This window comes from Pantherophis guttatus, chromosome 4 (genome assembly GCF_059756535.1).
Source record: "Pantherophis guttatus breed Tessera chromosome 4, ASM5975653v1, whole genome shotgun sequence".
Classification (NCBI taxonomy): Eukaryota; Metazoa; Chordata; class Lepidosauria; order Squamata; family Colubridae; genus Pantherophis; species Pantherophis guttatus.
In genome coordinates, this window is record NC_142066.1 from 88,454,153 (window position 1) to 88,471,139 (window position 16,987).

General features: G+C 43.3%; 1 protein-coding gene and 1 pseudogene across 13 annotated transcripts in view; one reads left to right on the plus strand and one right to left on the minus strand.

The window, feature by feature from the left end:
* The window catches only part of GOLGA4 (golgin A4), a 268,354-nt gene that overhangs the window by 45,821 nt on the left and 205,546 nt on the right, over positions 1-16,987 (minus strand). The gene's annotated exons all lie outside the window — the stretch shown is intronic.
* LOC148114219 (uncharacterized) lies at positions 12,651-15,913 on the plus strand (annotated as a pseudogene).

The window sequence follows — 16,987 nt, forward strand, 5'->3', positions numbered from 1 at the left end:
GCGATCGAGCCAGTCCATGGCTTTTGCAATCCAAACCAGGGCTTCTTCTCCTGCTCCCCTTTCCTCCCCCCTGGAGCCGAAGCAGAGAACAAAAGGATAGCTGGGAAGAGTTTAAAAGTGAGAATCCAAGGTGCTGGTTCTCAAGTTACACACCGCTGGGTGAGGAAAGGGTGAGGAGAAGAAGCCCTGGTTTGGATTGCAAAAGCCATGGACTGGCTCGATCGCCTTCCTCTTGAAGAGCCTGCAGGGGAAACAGGAGATCTGGGGTTTGGGCGAGCGGCAGAATTCTCGCTTCTCCGCCTCCCCACCCCTCCCCACCTGCCACTCCCCCTCATGGGCCGAGATCGCCAAGCCTGATTCGGGGAGCTGAATATGCTGCTGCCGCCCAGGAGGAGAACGTCAGAAATGGGCTCTCTCACAACACCTCCTCTCTCTCTTTTCGAGTGGCAGCGATGCGTCCGGCTCACCGAATCTGGCCTGCTGATCTCGGACGGCAGTGGCAGCGGCTCTGAACTGATCCTCGCTGGCAATGCTGCAGGCAAGAACTGGCCATGCCGATCCCACTTCATGGCTACGCAGACAGCCCACACCAGCTACTGCTCGGAGCTCCGGCGCCAGTACCCCTCCCCCCAGGTCGACAGGGCTAGGCTGGCAAGAATTTGTTTGCAGCTGCCACTAAGAGAAGGGATGCACAAGCTATGGTTTGTGGGAGCAGCCTCCGCAATGCTGTTCCGGGTGGATGGCAGATGCACATGTGGCATGTTCCCCCACTGTTCCCCCCCACCCCACCTCATCTCGTGCCGTTTGCACGAGAAGCAAATTAAAAGCTGCCACGATCGCTGGAGGCAACTGCCTGAGCAGCACCAGCAAAGCAGCTGGTCGGCCCTCCGGCACCAGTCCCCCTGCAGCGGGCCGATGTTTAGGGGCCTCCTGCACCTCAAAAATAATAAGACCCCCCCCCCCCGATAATAAGGCCAAGGCCATAGGTTTCTAGGTTGCTTCTCTCCTTGATTAGTTTTCACCCATTGCTTCTTGTCCTGCCCTTGGGTGCTTTGGAAAATAGCTTGACTCCCTCTTCTTTGTGGCAGCCCCTGGGATATTAGAACACTGCTATCATGTCACCCCTGGTCCTTCTTTTCATTAAACCCATTTCCTGCAACCGTTCTTCATATGTTTTAGCCTCCAGTCCCTAATCATCTTTGTTGCTCTTCTCTGCACTCTTTCTAGAGTCTCAACATCTTTTTTACATCGTGGCGATCAAAACTGGATGCAGTATTCCAGGATGCAGTGTGGCCTTACCAAGGCATTATAAAGTGGCATTAACACTTCACGTGATCTTGATTCTCTTGCTCTGTTTATGCAACCTAGAACTGTGTTGGCTTTTTTGGCCGCTCCTGCGCACTGCTGGCTCTTATTTAAATGGTTATTCACTAGGACTGCAAGATCCCTCTCACAATTACTACTGTTGAGTGAGATATCACATATACTGTACCTGTGCTTTTTGTTTTCTTTGCCTAAATGTAGAACCTTACTTTTTTCACTATTGAATTTCATTTTGTTAAATAGTGCTAAATATTCAAGTCTGTCAAGATCCTTCTATATCTTAAGCTTATCTTCCGGAGTGTTGGCTATTCCTGCTAGCTTGGTGTTGTCTGCAAATTTGATCCCTTCATCCAACATCATTGATGAAGATGTTGAAGAGTACTGGGCCTAAAGCAGAGCCTTGGGGTACCCCACTGCATACTTCCCTCCATGTAGATGCAATTCCATTGAGGACTGCACGTTGAGTGCGGTTGGTCAGCCAATTACGAATCCATCTGGTGGTGATGCTGTCTAACCCACATTTTCTATTTTATCTAGTAGTAGGTTATGGTCTACTTTATGAAATGCCTTTCTGAACTCCAAGTAAGTTATATCAACAGCATTTCTCTGGTCCACTAATTTTGTCATTTTGTCAAATTAGACAGAATAGATTATAGAAAGAAGAGTTATATGATATAACAAGAGAGAGAGAGGTCAAAATGTATTTGTACTGCTATGAAGAATATTTGAAACCATTTTATACTCCCCCCCCCCTTTTCTATTTTTCCTTTAGGCTTTTTTTCCTTTTTAGCACCTTTTGCTTTTCCTTTGGTTTCATTCTTTTGTATCTTCTTCATTTTGTGTTAGTTTGTGATAGCTTTTATCTTCTAGTTTAAAAGTTTCAATAAAAATCATACAAAAAGACCTCCAGAGGACTTTGACCTGGTGCCCTTGCCAAATGGAATGAGATAAAATCAATACTAAGAGGAGAGTTACCCCAATTCCAAAGTGGTGTTTGCAAAGAATATGCTTTCTAAATATGTTTTTTGCATATAAAACAAAGAGAAGAAGAATTAAGCAACAGAAAAAGAAAGCAATGCAACTGATTGATATCTATTCATAAAGTATACTTTGCATTTTATTCTTATTGGCTGGCTATGATGATTTCAATTCTATGCAGGAATTGAAGTACTTTTACTGAATTACCATACTAAATATAGTTCATGTATAAACTTTATAGTTCATGTATGGCCTGTGAAAGCTTCCCAGGAGATGACAGATGGGTGGACTCTGGTGGTGATCAATGCTTTCCTAAAGGACGGGGTAGTGCCCCAGCACTTTAAGGAGGCTGTGGTCCGCCCTCTTCTTTAGAAGCAATCACTGGATTCCACCCTGTTGGATAATTTCCAGCCTGTCTATCTCGACCCCTATCAGTCAGGATTCAGGCCTGGATTTGGGACAGAAACGTCATTGGTTGTGCTTTTGGATGATCTCTGGTGGGAGCATCCATCCTTGCTCTACTTGACTTTTCAATGGCTTTTTGATACCATCAACCATGGTATTTTTCTGGAGCAGCTTCGGGAGAGGTCCTGTGCTATCCTGGTTCACACTTCCTTCTTCTGTGGCCACTCTCTGTCAGTGTTGATAGGTGGGGAGTTTCAGCCATTGCCCACTGCTTTGTGGGGACTCGGTACTCTCTCTGCATTTCCTTCATTTGGTTGTGTCATCGTCCAGAGATGGGCTGCTTCAGACGGATCTGTCACTGGCTGAGCCATAGTTTTTTGACCATGCCCCTTGCTCCTCCCTTTGGGGCCCAGTTTAGGCTCAGTCGGCCTGAGAGTAACATCTCCTACAGATCTGGCTTTCAGCCCAGGTCTGTTCAATTTCATTTAAATCGTAAGTTTTTTGACCTTTTAATTTCTTAATTCTTCTTCTGATTTAATTTTTAAATTTAATTTGTATTTTTTTCCAGGGTACCGGTCTACTAGGCTACTTAAAAAAAATTTTTTTTATTTTTGTAGCCTACCAGTATACCTTGTATTGGAGCAGCCTGATCTATCAGGTTTCACTTGCTCCAGGCGGTGGCCATTTTGGAAGCCTCTTTCGCGCGCTTTTTAAAAAACTTTTTTTCTTTGGTGGGGCTTTTTAGCCCTATACCACCAACGAAAACGCAGGGATTTTAAACCACTTTGCCACCAATGTTTATAGCGAATTTCTGGGAAAAAACCCAGAATCGCTAAAATCGTCGCCGCCCTCAGCTCCCGGACCGACAATCAGCTGTAGGGTGGCCCTTTGAAGCGCCACAGCACTTCGGGAAGCTAATAATTGCCACTTTGCCACCAACGAGTCCATAGGAGGTTTTTTTCAACGTTTTTGGCCTCAATCCCTTTTAAGTGTAAATTTTAAATTTTTAATGTATTTTAAAATTATGGGTATTTTAAATTATGGGTATTAATTCAGCCAAATTTATTTAATTCATTTTATTTGATTTTAAATTTTGTATATCTATGTGTTTTATTTCATGGCTGTACACCGCCCTGAGTCCTTCGGGAGTAGGGCGGTATAGAAATTCAATAAATAATAATAATAAAATAATAATAATCCTCCTATACCACCAACGGAGCTTCTACAGTAGGAGAGTTGTAAGGTATCCTTGCACTCTCCACGTGGCAATATTACAGCCTGGAATTTTCTGGCTGTGAAGGTGCTTAACAGGAGCTAGGGTCTCCTGACAGTCACCTCTAGAGCAGCGTATATCCTGCTCACATGTTGCCTGGCAGCCATTGAGCAAAACGCCAGAGCCTCCGCCTTTTGTTTCTCTTACCACATGGCGAAAGTCAAACTAAATCTTTCCAGTTGACATCTTGGTCGCAGTGAGTATACTATTGCAATGGCGGAGCGTTCTTCCCAAGGGGAGGGAAATACCATGTCTCCAGGAAAAAAAGCAGCTTGCAAAAGCAAGCACTCTTCTAAAGCAGAAGAAAAAGATTTGGAATGGAGTCATAAAGCTTTAGAGAAGCACATTACAAAGGCTATTGTTCATGTGGCCAGTAAGGAGATTTCTCCTCCCCCTACTACTCCCCCCCTCCCTGTTGTTGAAGTTCACCAGGCTTGGTCTTCAGAAGGTGAGGGTGGGTTATTATACTGGAAGAACAAGGCATTCTGCAAAATCCATTTGCAAGTAAATTAATTATTCCTGCTACTCCTGATTCTGGCAGAAATGTGGCACTAGTTCATGCTGCAAGGGAGTCGCCCTTGCAAGAACAGACTCCAGAGAACCCTTTTAAAAATCTGCCTGAAAGCTTAAAAGTCTTAATTGATCGGGCCGTCACCTCTCGAGTGGTGGATGTCTGTCAAGGCCATCATTCTGGCTCAATAATTTCTGAGCATTCCTCTCATATTAGAGCCTCTCCTGCAGTTAGCCTCACTGGCTCTCACTCCCCTGCAGCTTCTAGAGCAAGTGAAACCTTTGCATTGGAGGAGGATCACCATTCTGATTTATCAGATGATGAGGGAGTGATTCAGGATCAACCTGCCTTTACAGGTTTATTTCCCCCAAACAAATTTAAGTCTCTGTTACATAAGGCACACATTACCGCGGCTCTAGAAGATGATGATTACATTAAAGAAATGCAAGGAGCTCATCAGAGTCATAAAAAAGGACTCTTTTCTGAACCTACTCCTGAACAATCCTTTGTTCCAAATCCTCAATTATTCATAGACGTGGTTAAGAAACAATGGTCTAGTCCTGCAACCATGGCCTCTGCCCTTGCCTCAGATAAGAAATATTATACTGTTGCATCCAAATTTGCTCAGCTATTGCAAGTCCCTCCAGTGGACAGCCCTGTAGCAGCTCTCTCATCTCCCTCATCCTATGTGAGAGGGGATACCTCTAAAGGTCTACGACCAGAGGGTAAAAAATTAGACTTCCTGTGCAAAAAGAATCACCAAGCTACAGCATGGGCAATTCAATCGGCTGCCTCAGCCTCCTTTTTCAACCGGTCAACCATCCTTTGGCTTCAGCAATTGCAAGCAAAAGTGTCTCCTAGTGAGGTTCGCCTCCATCAGAATATCAATAAAATCATAGCTGCTACTCAATTCTCAGCTGATGCCATTCTAAATTCGGCCAAATTCGCCTCTAGAGCCCTAGCTTCTACTGTATCAGCCCGCAGGATGATCTGGCTCTGTCAGTGGCCAGCAGATCTTCGGGCCAAATGGAGTTTGGCTGCAGTTCCCTACTCTGCAGAGAAATTATTTGGTGAGTCACTTGATCCTCTCCTTATTGAAACATGGGACAAGCGTAAGGTTCTGCCTTCAACATCTACACGTGTTGACAGATGGTCCTCTCCTTATTACAGGAGGGCATCTTTTCATCCCTATTACCAAGGAAGCACCTCCCAGCTGTTCTGTCCCCAACCCCACGCACACACACCAACAGACGTTCAGGAGTTAAAGACCAAACCAGCTGGCAAAATCCTTTTCCTTATGATAACGGAACTTGGCAACAACCTAGTGGCTGCCTGCCAAGAGTTTATTATTTACAAAGAGGAGAGATAACTTCTCCCCACTTTTGATACATCAAAGGAAAGCAGCTCAATAATTACAATCAAGTCCAGAGATAATCCAGTCTTAAAGCAAAAGTCTGGCAATAAAGAATGGCATGGAAGCTTTCAGCTTTGTTCGTCACAAAGTTTGACTGGCCACCACGCTCCCTTTTATATCCTGTGGGGTGTAGTCCAATGACTCAGCCTAATCTCGGGCACGCCCTTTCTTCTGTTGCGCGCGCTTATCTCTGCGACGCTGGCGTGGGCCCAGCCAAGACTCATTACCCTCATCACTGTCCATCTGTGGCTGCATGGACGTGCTTGGCCCAGTCCTATCTCTTGCCCTTCGGCGGACACTGAAGGCATTGCCAGAGAGGAGGGTCCTGGAGAGGGAGGCCTTGCCAACTCCTCCCCTTCACTCTCGGAGTCCTCTCCTGATGATGAAACAGGCTCAGGTAACGGAGCCACAACACCAGCAGGGTCACCCTCGGGGATCAAGTCGGTCCTCAGACTGTCAATCCTTTCAGGATAGGGGCAAGCAATTCACACAATCTAAATGGTCCTTTCGTGGCTCCGGCTACCGCCAGTCCCGCAGCTGTGATTCACCGCCAAATCCTCCCATTGAAGGCTGCCTGGCTCTCTTCGCAGACAGGTGGAAAGCCTCAACCCCAGACCTCTAGGTCCTCTCATTTTGCTTCCCTCTGGAATTTCTCTCCTTACCTCCGACCCGTTTCATTCAATGTCCACCTTACAGCAGTGAGTCCAGACGCCAACTGATGGACCAAGCTGTTCAGCACCTCCTGCAAATTCACGCCATAGAGGAGGTTCCCCAAAGCAAATGGAAGCAAGGGTTATACTCTATCCTGTTTGTGGTTCTGAAACGGTCGGGGGGTGGGGGGTGGAGGGCAATACTGGATTTAAAGTCTCTCAATTCTTATATAGTGTATCGCAGATTCAAAATGTGTTCGCTAAACTCTATCCTTCAGGGGATTCGTCCCAATGGTTTTCTACTTTCCATAGATCTCATGGAGGCTTACCTTCACATTCCTATTCTGCCAAAGCATCAACAGTATCTCCGTTTTAGCTACGCAAGAAAATATCTACAGTACCGAGCCCTTCCCTTCGAACTTGCATTGGCCCCGAGGGTCTTCACAAAGGTCCTGGCAGTCGTAGCAGCTCACCTGAGACAACAACCGATAAGACTCCAGGCTTACCTGGACAATATTTTGATTCTAGCTCACTCTCACGACCAGGCCTTACACAATCTAAACATCACAATTCAAACCTTGAACGAACACGGGTTCCTGGTCAATTACAAAAAGAGCCAATTAGTGCCAGTCTACAGACTTGTCCGCCTTGGTGCCATTATCGATACACATCAAGGCACAGTCTTCCTGTCCTTGGAACGACGAGCCGATATCAAAGACATGATAGCTCACATTCAGAAAAACCCTTCTGTTCCGCCTTGTCAAAACTTCTAGGCAAGATGATTTCCTGCATTCAGATCATTCCCTGGGCACGCCTTCACGCCCGACACTTGCAGTGGTTTCTACTCCCTTTCCAAAGAAAACGTCAAGGTCACACCATGGTCACTGTCAGAGTCCCACTCTCAGTTAGGCGATCACTACACTGGTGGACATCGCCCTCTCTAGACAAGGGATGTCTCTTCATGGACCAGAACAGACTCATCCTCACGACAGACGCCAGTCTCCATGGCTGGGGAGCTTATCTCGACTCGCATGTGGCTCAGGGTTGTTGGTCTCCATCAGACCTGACCAACCCTATAAATTGGCTACAGCTGAAGGCCATCCGCCTAGCTCTCACACAATTTCAACAGTTTGTGCAAAACCATCATGTTCTGGTGCTGACAGACAACATGGCTGCAAAAGCATATGTCAATCGTCAAGGGGGACTCGCTCAAGATGTCTCATGGAGGAATTTTTTCGTCTAGGCAAGTGGGCCGAGCAACACCTCCTCTCCATTTGAATAGATCACATAGCGGGGACGGAGAACACCCAAGCCGATTTCCTCAGCAGGACCCAGATAGACAATGCCGAGTGGCAGCTCCATCCGGACATTTTCCAAGCAATATGCAACAGGTTCGGGTTTCCGAACATAGACCTCTTCGCAACGAATCTGAACACTCAACTTCCTCGCTTCTTCTCGAGGTTCCCGATTCCGGGGGCGGAAGGGATCAATGCTCTCCAACTCACTTGGCCACCCGGTCTTCACTATGCCTTCCCACCACTGCCTCTGATCCAAGCTCTGCTTCGGAAGGTGGTCGCCAACAGGGCAGAAATAATCCTCATAGCTCTGCACTGGCCCCGGCGCCCGTGGTTTGCGGATCTGGTCAATCTCTCCATATCGCAACATTGGAGGATTCCATCGAACCAGATCGTCCTGCGGCAAGGAGTCTTGATACCTCTGGAACCTCAGTGGCTCCAACTGATTGCTTGGCACTTGAAAGGGCCTTCCTAAGATGGGACATGTATTCAGATAGGGTGATTCCTACTATACAGGCTTGTAGGCGCAGGTCCACAGTTAGGCTTTATAATATCACCTGGCTAGCCTTTGTAAGATGGTGTAGGTCTCGCCAGGTCAACCCTCTTTCAGCCTCCCCTCCCCAGGTCCTTGGATGGCTTGGACCACGGTCTGGCCCACAGCACCCTTATAAGTTACATGGCGGCACTATCTACAGCCTTATCCAGTCCCTCTGACCCGCCACTCACTCAACACCCTGTTATAAAAAAAATTCCTAAGAGGAGCCAGGCTCTTACGGCCTTCCTCAATTCATAGGTATCTCACTTGGAATTTACCCAGAGTCCTAGACGCCTTAACTGAATCTCCCTTTGAGCCCCTCTGCACGGTCCACCTTCATTTCCTCATTCTTAAGGTAGCCTTCCTAGTGGCCATCAGTTCAGCTCGCCGTATTTCAGAGCTGGTAGCTCTCTCTGTTAGAGAGGATCTCTGTATCTTCAGACCTGACACTGTCATCTTAAGACTGGATCCCTCTTTTATTCCCAAAGTTAATTCCCTTTATCATAGAACTCAGGACATTATTCTCCCCAATTTTTGTCCTCGACCTTCCCATAGCTTGGAGCGAATGTGGCACACCTTAGATGTACCGAGGGCTCTAAAAATATACATTAAACAAACTGCCCCTTTCAGAGGCCTTGTTTGTCTCCTTTTTGCCAAGTTCCCTAGGACATAAGGTTTCCTCTGCAACTGTTGGTCATTGGATCAGCGCATGCATTGCCTCGGCATATCAGGCCCAGGCGGTCCCTATTCCCGGTCAAATTACTGCTCACTCCACCTGGAGTCCGGCTACATTGGTGGCCTGGGCAACTCAGGCTTCCCTTGAGGAGGTCTGCAAGGCGGCCATCTGGTCCACCCCCTCGCCATTTATTAGATATTACAAGTTAGATATCTTTGCTTCTGCGGAAGCGTCATTTGGCAGGAGGGTTTTGCAACAGGTGCACCGGACAGGGGTCTCCCCAGGCCCTTCGTCATCTCGCCCTTAGGACTGCCAAAACTTCGGAGGAGCTGGTGTGGAGAGGTGCGGAAGAACCTCTCATTTCGAACACGGAAGAAGATGGCCGACATGGCAGACCCAGAGATCTAACGCCCCAAGTGCAAAAATCAGGAAGCGAAAGAGTGAGTACGGGGTGAAGATTGGCGGTGCGAGGAGATTAAAACGTTAAAAACAGTTCTATAGACGATAACTGTGAGGAGGTGATAAACCCTAGAGTCCAGAAGAGCAGCCGAAGGAAAGGGAGACGCGGAAAGGTGCAGGCGGCAAGCAGCGACGGCAACGAGCGAGGAGAACAAAGTGACGCAGCGAAACCTGTCTTGTTGGATATATACAGAGGAACAGAAAAGGGATGTTTGAAAAAGCGAGCGCTTTGAAATTTGAAGAAGGGAAGCGATTTGAAACAGGACATTGGTTTTTCTTTTAATAAAGCTGCACCAACGGAGAAGGACTATATAGGCAAAAATAAAGAGGGACAAAAGGGAAAGCTGCAGAGCTGAGATCACCATTTTGGACGGTGAGAGTGAAAGACTTTGTTCTCCGTTTTCTGTCTTATAAAGAAGATTCTATTCCATTCGGACTTATAACTGTTAGTGTTGGAGAGTTGTCAGAGTGGGACTGGTGACAACTATAGTGGAATTTCGCACTGATTAATCCCCAAAAGGAAAATTTCTATATATATCTTATATATAATAACTATTTACTTATTTATTAGTCATTACCATTTAATTATTATAAATTATTATAAATTATTTATTAGACAATCAATTTAAACTATAATCAATTTATATATATAATATTTTAGTACTGTCTATATACTATAATATTTTGTTTGTTGCTTCCTTATATGTATTTTGATTAAGATCTTTATTAATACTAAGCCATTTAGATAATTAATTAATTAACCTTTCTAGAGGTATAATATTATAATATTTTAGTGCAAGTTAGTACAATTCTATAGTATTTATAGCATTTATAACATTTTATAGTACTTATAGTTTTTGGAACTGGGGAACTGGAATATGGATTTTCATTAAGATTAAGATTAAGATACAGTCAATTTGAGAATTAACTACAGTGATATATAGTAAATTAGTTAAATTATAAATTGTAAGTTATAGATCAAGATTTTATATTTGAATATAATAGGAACAGAATATACTTAAGCTTACTTAAGAACTTTAGTACTTATTGGAAAAAAAATTGAGTTAGAAGCGGATGCCGATTTGGGAAAGAATAGGCAGAATCTTAGAAAAACAATATAAAATTTTGAAAGAAATGACATCCACCACAGTAACCACAGTAAAATCAGGAAAGGAGGTCACTTCAACACTAATTGGATTAACGGCTTTCCCAGCAACACAAAAGACTATAGAAGGGATGTTTTCGACTGAAAAGCAAACCTCCACCATGAGTATGCAGACTGTCCAGACTACATTAGCGTATCTGGATCTGTTTCAGTCGGGTTTCAGGCCTGGGTACAGCACGGAAACGGCATTGGTCGCGTTGGTTGATAATCTCTGGAGGGCTCGGGACAGGGGTTGCTCCTCTGTCCTGGTCCTGTTAGATCTCTCAGTGGCTTTTGATACCATTGACCATGGTATCATGCTGCACCGGTTGGAAGAGTTGGGGGTGGGAGGCACCGTACTAAGGTGGTTCTCCTCCTTTCTCTCTGACCGGTTGCAGTCTGTGTTGACAGGGGGGCAGAAGTCGACCCCGAGGCCCCTCATATGGGGGGTGCCGCAGGGATAGGTCCTCTCGCCCCTTTTGTTCAACATTTATGTAAAGCCGCTGGGCGAGATCATCCGTGGTTTCGGGGTGAAGTACCATCAGTACGCTGACGACACCCAGCTGTACATCTCCACCCAGGACTAGCCCAACGATGCCCTTGAAGTGATGTCCCAGTGCCTGGAGGCCGTACGGATCTGGATGGGGAGGAACAGGCTCAGGCTCAACCCATCCAAGACCGAGTGGCTGTGGTTTCCGACGTCCCGATATAGTCAGCTGGTGTTATCGCTGACTATTGGGGGCGAATCATTGGCCCCCATGGATAGGGCTCGCAACTTGGGCGCCCTCCTGGATTCACGGCTGTCTTTAGAAGAGCACTTGACGGCCGTGACCGGGAGGATTTTTCATCAGGTCCGCCTGATTCGCCAGTTGCGTTCCTTTCTAGATCGGGACTCCATACGCACAGTCACTCATGCCCTCGTTACCTCTCGTGTGGACTATTGCAACGCTCTCTACATGGGGATCCCCTTGAGGTGCACTCGGAGGCTCCAACTGGCGCAGAGTGCGGCCATGCGGGTGGTTATGGGAGCGATGTGGAGTTCCCATGTAACACCTATCCTGTGCGAGCTGGTGGTCTTCCGGGTGCACTTCAAGGTTCTGGTTATCAACTTTAAAGTGTTCCATGGCTTAGGACCTGATTATTTACGGGACTGCCTGCTACCACAATAGCCTCCCACCGGCCAGTACGCTCCCATAGAGAGGGGCTCCTCCAGGTGCCGTCGGCCAAACAATGTCGGCTGTCGGCTCCTAGGGGGAGAGCCTTCTCTGTGGGGGCACCTACGATCTGGAACGAGCTCCCCCCAGAGATACGGAGGATCCCTGATCTGCACACCTTCCGCCGCGCGCTTAAGACTCTTCTATTTCATCAAGCTGGCCTGGCCTAAATCTTCCCCCTTTTAATGTGGAAATTTTAAATTTGTTTTAATTATAGGGTTATGGGTAAGGCGTTTTAAATTGGGGAGCCATTTTGGATTTAATTTTGTTTTAAATGTATTTTAATGTTTATATTGTATGTTTTTTAATCTTGGCTGTTCACCGCCCCGAGTCCTTCGGGAGAGGGGGCGGTATAAAAATTTAATAAATATAAATATAATATATATATATATATATATATATATAAATATAATACAGGAAACTATGTTAAAAATGCAAGAATGCTTGTCTAGAAACCTTGAGGAAGCCAGGAGAGACCCGGACGAAGTCAAAAAATTGGTCAAAGAGGATATACAAAAACTAGATGAAAAAATGGACTCTATTCAAGAGATAATACAAAAAAACGACCAAAGGATCACGGCCATAGGAAAAAAAAAAACAGAAAAAAAAAACCAGAGCAAACGGAAGAGAAATTAGAGTTATTAGATGAGAAAATGACAGGCCTCAATAAAGGTCTCGATAACACGGTGGCACAGTTAGAGATGGAGAGAGCGGCATTCTACTTAAGGTTCCAAAATGTGAGAGAAGAAAGAGATGAGGACCTAACTCTAGTAATGGCCGATAGGATCGCGAAAGCTCTGCAGCGAGATAAAGATGAGATTATTAACGAATTAGATGAAGTATTTAGAGTGCATACCAACTACGCGAGACAACACAAATTGCCAAGAGAGGTCCATGTATGATTTGTGCAAAGGAAAGTCAGAGATATCGTCTTCAAAATAACAAAAGAGGAACCAATGTATTACAAACAGAAAGAAATAATAACACTAAAACAAATACCAAAAAGAATTAGAGAATGGAGAAAGGATTATGGATTCCTCACTGCATTACTAAATAGAAAACAAATATTATTTCAATGGATAATACCGGAGGGAGTGTTGGTCACGTGGCAGGGGAAAAAGATAAAAGTTGATTCTTTAGAGAAGGCACAAACCCTACAGGACCAGGTGATAGAATTAGAAAGAACAAATGGCAGAAGAGAAGAGTTGGAAAGGAGAGTTAAATCAAAACAAAGACGAGAAGACCAAGAAATTCCATGTGAGGAGAGTACTAAGGAGAAAGAAAAAGAAGAAGAGGGGGAAATTCAAAAAGAAGAAGGAGTAACAACAAGAGCACAAAACCAAGCTAAGAAAAAGGACAGGAAGTAAAGGAACAAAAAAGAATAAGACAAATTCTAAAGAATGGACCGGAATCTTAAAATTATATCATTAAACATAAACGGACTTAATTCGCCAGCCAAAAAACATCAAATTTTTAGGAAATTAATCAAACAAAAAATAGACATTGTATGTCTTCAAGAAACCCATATAAGAAAACAAGATGAAAAATATTTACAATGTAAAAAATTAGGAAAATTTAATGTTAATGAAGAGATAGAAAGTAATTTGAAATATGCAGACAAGATAGGAAGAATCCTGATGATTGAAGTAAATGTTAAATGTAAAAGCGTATTGTTAGTTGTTGTATATGCGCCAAATAGTGAACAAAAAGAATTTTACCAAAAACTGCATGAAAAGATAATAGAACAAAATATAGAAAATGTATGTTTGTTGGGGGATCTTAATGCAACTGTGGACCCCCAAAAAATCTATAGGAGCGATCAGAATAATAAAAAAAAGAAAAAGAAAAATTTGCTGCTGAAAACATTTTTAAATTTAACAGAAGAATTAAACTTAGTAGACATTTGGAGACTATATAACCCAGAAGAGGAAAAGTACACATATTATTCCAACCCTCATAAATCCTGGTCGAGGATAGATAAGGTATGGGCTACTAAGATCTTAATACAGGAGATGGAATCAGTAGAGATAGTGACAAACGATTGGGCTGACCATAACCCAATAATAATAGAATGGAGAGGGCAAAGAAAGAAAAGGAGCAGATGGATGATGAATGTACAGATAATGAAAGAAAAAGAGTATACTGAAAAGACAGAAAAAGAACTGAAGTGGTTTTATAAGGATAACAGTAAATATCAGACATCCCTCCTAAACTTGTGGAACACAACAAAAGCCTATATTAGAGGCTTAACAATAGCCTATAATAGTAAAAGGAAAAAGGAGAAGGAAAATGAATATAATAAAATTCATGAAGAGATCAAAAATTGAGAAGGAAAATTACAGGAGAGGCCAGGAGACGAACAAATAAGAGCTAATTGGATGGCAGCTAGGCACAAATTGAATCTATTTGAACAAGAAAAATATGTCAATACATTGAAATTTATAAAACAAAACCAATTTGAACAGGCGAACAAATCAGGGAGGTGGATGGCCTATAAATTAAGGAAAGAAAGAGAGAAACGAACAATCCATCAATTACAGGATAAGGAAGGTAAGTTACAACAGAAACTAGAAAAGAAGAAAGAGATAGTAACCCAATTCTTTCAAGATTTATACACACAGGATAAAGTGCCAACAGAGGAAATAGACCAATATCTAAAAGAGGAGTGAATGCCAGTAGTAACTGAAGAAGAGGAAGAGATATTGAATAGAGAGATTACTATAGAGGAACTACAGGAAACAATTAGGAAACAAAACAAAAAAAAAACAATAAAACCCGGAAACAGATGGGTTACCAATAGAATTATACAAAGGATTAGGGGAATCATTGAGGCATTGAAAGAGGCAAAGCTACCAGACTCTTGGAGGGAAGCATATATCTCGCTAATCCCGAAAGAAGGGGCAGATACAACACAGACAAAAAACTATCGGCCGATCTCCTTATTAAACTCCGATTGTAAGATTTTTATGAATTTGATGGTAAACAAATTAAAGGCAATATTAAACCGTAGAATACATCCAGACCAGAACGGATTTCTGCCGGCAAGACAAATTAAAAACAACATAAGGACTGTGATTAATGTAATAGAATATTATGAGATGCATCCAAAGAAACAAGTAGCCCTGATTTTTCTGGATGCACAAAAAGCGTTTGATTTCATCCACTGTTGCTGGCTGTGAGCCAGTTTTCACCGCCATTATTGTTTCGCTCTCTAAACTCTCTTGCTTCGATTCACCCAGAGCACTAAAGAAGCCGTTTTCAAAAGAATGGATGATTATGCAGAAAAAGTTGACAAGCGCATGGACCAATTAGCTATAAATATTGGTCATAATGATAAACAGATTAAGCTTCTTAGAGTGGTAACTGACCAATTAGGGAAACAAATGAGGCAGATGGAAGAAAAGCACTCTCTGGAGTTTGATGAGCATGAGAAAAGACTGATTTCTCTGGAAGAACAAAGCAGACGATCATCAATACGAATTTGAAATTTACCAGAGATGACAGGAGAGGACATGAGGAAATTGATCCCACGATGGTTTAAAGAAATAATCCCTAACCTGACCACGGGAGAAGAGGACATTGAGCGCGTCCACAGAGTGGGCGCTTTCAGAGCTGGGTCTTGTCCCAGAGACATTTTGGTAAAATTCTCTAATTATTACAAAAAAGAGCAGCTGATGATGAAGCTGAGGGCGTTAGCTTTGTTGAAGTTTCAAGGATCTACAGTTCAAGTTTATAACGATCTTTGTCACCAAACAATTAAGTGGAGCTCAAGAGAAGGGAGATAAAGTATGCATAGGGATACCCAGTATTTATGAGGTTTATGTATGAAAGGAAACAATATAGGATTACCTCTTTGGAGCAAGGCACTGAGCTACTTAAAAGTCTGGAGCTGGAATTGCAGGGCGATGCTGCTCTTAAAAGTGCCAATGGTGGAGGAAGAGGAGCCACGGCAAGTGGGAAGTGAAATCGACAAGACTGAGATGATAAATCTGTAACATATTAATACAAGAAGGCTTGCTGGTTCTGGACTGTGGGCTTCATCTCCCCCCCCCTTTTAAGGGAATGGCTGGAACATTAGGCTACCGGGGATTTAGTGGGGGGAAAAGAGTTTGGGGAGATTTGGGGGTGGGGGGGTGGGGAAGGGGGGTAGATTATGAGGGTTATTTAGTTGAGTTTGTTTTGTGCTTTTTTATATGTTGGTTTAAGTTAAAGTGCACAAGGGATTGTAAAGAATTTGTATGTGCTGAATATGGATAAAACTATAAGAATTACAACACTTAATGTCAAAGGTTTGGGGGCAGTGGTGAAAAGGAGGAGAATCAAACAATTGCTAAACAAGGAAAGATCTGACATCATTTTTTTGCAGGAAACTCACCAGGATAAGGATAGAGTAAATGAAGTTCTTTTGAAGTAGTCACTCCATTATGAAAAGTCACTGGGGACTTCAAAAAAATAAAAATAAAAATGGGATGGCCATACTGATTTCTAAAAGAACTGGATTTACTATGGAGAATATAAAAAAAGTTGGGCATGGCAGATTTATTATGATTAAAGGTCAAATTGAAAGTACAGCATATACATTGGTTAATGTTTATGCTCCAAATGTGAGACATAGAGAATTTTTTTTAGAACTGTTTAAAGTAATAGAAGAATTTAAAGAAGGACATGTCATCTTAGGTGGAGATTTTAATATGGTTATGAATAATAGATTGGATAGGACCAATCCCACAAGTGCTGAAAGGAGGAATAATATCACCATTTTAAATAAATTAATAAAAGAAAAAGATTACGTGGATGGGTGGCATTTTCTTAAAGGAGGGGAGCCCGGTTTTACATATTATTCCCCAATTTATAAATCTTATTCTAGAATTGATTATGTTTTCGTTTCTAGGGATATGGCAACTAAGTTGTGTAGAATGGAAGTGGGAATAATTAAAGTAACAGATCATGCAGTGGTTAGTTTAGACTTCATGGTAAAAAAAGACTATAGAGAAGCGATTAGATGGAAGTTGACTACAAGGATTCTTAAAAATGAGAAAGTGGTTGAGAAAATGCAAAAGGAGATATCAGAATTGTGGGAAATTAATGAAAAAGGAGAAATAGTAACGAG